At 36.3% G+C, this 3,960-nt stretch overlaps 1 long non-coding RNA gene across 1 annotated transcript; it reads right to left on the reverse strand.

Moving 5' to 3' along the window:
- Window positions 1-679: 679 nt before the first annotated feature.
- LOC126601907 (uncharacterized) lies at window positions 680-2,758 on the reverse strand. Its single transcript, XR_007615858.1, has 3 exons — window positions 2,356-2,758; window positions 1,363-1,396; window positions 680-778 (listed from the first exon to the last, which is right to left on the reverse strand). It is a non-coding gene; the product is annotated as an uncharacterized LOC126601907 (long non-coding RNA).
- Window positions 2,759-3,960: the final 1,202 nt, after the last annotated feature.

Here is a 3,960-nt window from a genome sequence, read left to right on the forward strand (position 1 = left end):
ATCATCAGAAAAAAAAATGCATTTGAACTACGTTATGACTTGATTTCTCCTCAACAGAGGGTACGTAGGCAACTTGAAACGTCAAAACTTCAAGTACAGTCACACCATCTAAAAAAAATAAATAAATAAACACTTTAAAGAATGAAGAGCAAATTCAAGAATGTAAATACTTTATTTCTTTGAAAGAATGAGTCGGCTTCAAAAGCCATATTACAAAAAAAATAAAAAAATAAAAAAAATAAAAAATACTACTTGAAAACTATGTCCCCAAAACTACGAAGACGATCTTCAAGCAAGCTTTCCAAAGTCTTCAAAGTCTCTACCTCGGTGGGAGACAAGATGGGCAACTCCATAGTCATGCATTTCTCTCGTTCTAGGCGTGAAATCTCCTCTTGGTACTGAGAAAGTGTAGTTCCTTGCTCCGCGAGAACACTTTCAAGTTGCGATGCTTCGATTATGTCACGCCCCAACCCAAGGATTAACATAAACCTTGGTTTAGAACGTGAATCACACCTTAATTATAAGCTTAACCAATATAATTAAGAATGTGACATGAAATAAAAACATGTATAACTCACTTGGAAATAAAATTAACTGAATAACATATTCATTATTGAAAGTTTCAGCCAAAATTACAACTTATGAACTACTCAAAGTTCACAAAAAAATAGTTCTTTATTCAAACAAGAGAGCAAAAGCCAACAAGCTCATCTTTTTATTTCTTCTACATAATTACACAAAAGACAACAAGCAGACTTTTAGGTTTCTGGTTCTGTACCTGCAAAATTTCATTAGGGTGAGCTTAAAAAGCTCAGTAGGGACATATACCTTCATTACTAAAATAATAAAGTATAATTAAGACAACAGAACTAAAACCAAAATCAGAATGGTGCATAAGTATGCAATGCAAATGCCTTAACTATACCCGTTAATCCACATAACTAAACACCCAGACCTTGTACGTCCCATTCCGTACTTATACCACTTGATCCCGAGTGTTTAAATATATGAACTAACCCCCATCCCTAAACATCCCCGAACTCCCCTTTTTGTTAGTCATCTTGCCTAAACTCTTCTTCTCCAGTCCCGAATTACCCTTAAAAAATCTGTGCACTGTGGGCTCGCCTGAGACCTGGTACCTACTAAGAGTTTGGCTCAACTACACAAAACTAATAGTCACCACCTTAGATTCCCGAAGTTCTTTCCAACAATCCCACTTTACTCCCACATCATGGACCCAAATTTCATTTCGAACATTCATTATTCCAATAACAACATGTATATCAAACTTGTATATATACTTAAGTAAGAAATATTTAAATTCATATATATATATATAGAAGGTTTCCCAGAACCCCCTACCTTGAATTCGATTAATTTTGCTTCTCTGAAAAACCTAATCAGAACGCAAAAATACAACCAAAAATATACAAGTAACACATATTAGAAACCAAACTAAGTGTTCAACCACAAAATTGATATTATCTAAAGAAAGTACATAAATTCTGGAATCTTATAACTCAAATAATGTCACTCAAATCAAGTCAAGAGGACTAGAAAGGAATCTGGGAAAGAAATTAGGTGTGCTAAAAACAGAACTTTGCATCTTCACAAAATCTGCAGAAAAACAGCACTATTGAACCAAGTTTAGACTCATTTTCAAACCTTCAAAACTAAACCAAATCGTGTAATATTACATGGGTTTTGAAGTTCGTGTTATTTACTTTAAAAGCATATAAAGTTTGCAGAAAACGGAGCTCTAAATTGGAAGTTATGCTAAGAGAAAGATGGAGTCTTGAAACTGGAAACCCAGTTTTCTGCTGCTGTTTGGCAGCTCGCGACCCAAGTTTAAATAAGGTTTTGATCAACCAAAACTCAACGGAACTGAGTGAAAACAATTGGGTTACAATCATGGACATATATATTTTCAACACCATAAAAGTTTTCTCCAAAGAAGCACATAAAGACCTACGAATTTAGAGCAAAATAAGACCACTAAAAACTTGAATTTTCACTGAAATTTTCTGCAACTTACATCACAGTACACTTCCAATTCATATAATAAAACCCAAAATATTTCCAAGTAATCCAGAAATCATGTATACAACACCCAAATATAACATGACTCAACATTAACAAGAAACTGATTTTTTTTAACCAAACCCTTGATCAAGAAAATTGATCTACACACCCAATCCGAATTACCCAACTCTAATTCAAGTTCAGATTAGTTCATTGAACAGTAGAAAACCCTAATTAAAACTAAGAATTCCAAATATATCTCATGGCAATTTCAATTCAACTAAGGAAAATTAAATTCGAAAAATCTAAATAATCAAGGAACAAGAAGTTTACCCTTCAAATCTCTGAATCCTTCCTTCACAATCACGTTCTCTGACTCTCAATTTCTCTACCCCTTTTCGATTTCTGATGCTTTCCCACTTCTCTGCAACCCCTTTTATAGTTTCTCTAATCCTACTAACTCCTATCAGAGTCCTAATAAAAACCTAGCTTCCTAGGTCGTCCACCTCCTGCTTATAGACCTCTGTGTCTCTTCTCCGTTCACCCTCCGCTGAACACACTCCTTGGTGAAATAGGAGATGAACAACTCTCTATGACACACTCCGTTGACCAATCAAAGGTCGACCTATCACAAGGTGTCCTAATCCCTATCCAATTTTTTTGTATGAAGAAAGAAGATTTTTTTCCTAAAGATATGGAAGGCCATCTCCTCCATGCTTCCTTGTTTCCATCGTACAGAAAGGAAAGGTATGAAAGGATGGTCTTTTCCTTTCTTTTGTAGAATATTATTTTTTTATTATTATTTTTTTTTTTTTAAAACAATAATAGGAAATCTAATAAATAAAAAGTATATTATTAAAAGCTATTAAACAAATAAACACTAAGTAGACTAAAATTTTGTATAAAAACAATTATAATCACACTTCACTCTTAATTTAAACGAGGGATATTACAGATTACCAACTGCTCTCTCTCTCTCGCCAACGTATCTAGACGCACCTAGACATAAGATAAAGAAGTCTCTGTAACTTGATAATCTCCCAAAGCAGCTTGCTGAGAAGACTGGACTTGAGCCAGTGATGAGTTTATTATTGCTAGCTGATGAGCTCTAACATTTGGACTCAACTTCTCCAAGGAAATGGCACGCAAGGAAGAATACTCAGTCGAGGCGGCCATAAGCTCGGCAATCTTGATCTTCAAGGATGAAGAGTCAATGTTAAGGTTATCAATAACAGAAACAAGCTTTGACAAATCCTCATTAAGCAACATAAGGTCTTCCAACGGGCACTTAGAAATCCTCTCCTCTATATGGCTCTTGACATCCATTGCCGCACTAAGACTGATGCGATGGATGACTTGCTCAGTACCGCTAAGGTTCAGCCCTCTCAAAGAGATCTCAGAGCTAGCTGGCAAAGGTGTTGGACACATGACGGGTTCTTGCATACCTTCACCTACACATGGCAAACTTGGGAAGTTCGGCGGATTTGGAACAAGCTCTGCACCAGGCGGATCCCCGATCTCCCTGTCTGTAGGTAGTTTGCCCGCAAATAGCATCTCCGTACAGGAATAAACATCTGCAGTTTCCAAATCAAAAGAACAAGAAGGCCCAACCTAAAGAAGACAAAGAAAGATGTTAGAAACGAAAGCAAAATAATGAAAGCATAAGAAATCACGAGAGGGAATGAAGTACATACATCTCTCTCAAATGGCACACAGTCATCAAGTAGAGGAGGTCTAAACACTTCTTTCTTCTTATGACGAAAATTGACATCGCTGTCAACCTGAGCATCCTCAAGTGGTCGCTTGTTTGAAACTTGTTGACACTGTTACAAAATAAATCCATTTTCGTGTGAGTCAACTTCATCTCTCGCCTCTTCAGAAGCATCCGGATGTCGAGGAGACAAGTATGGGCGTTGAGGAGCTAAAGCTACAGGTCTA

Source organism: Malus sylvestris, chromosome 15, assembly GCF_916048215.2.
Source record: "Malus sylvestris chromosome 15, drMalSylv7.2, whole genome shotgun sequence".
Classification (NCBI taxonomy): domain Eukaryota; kingdom Viridiplantae; phylum Streptophyta; class Magnoliopsida; order Rosales; family Rosaceae; genus Malus; species Malus sylvestris.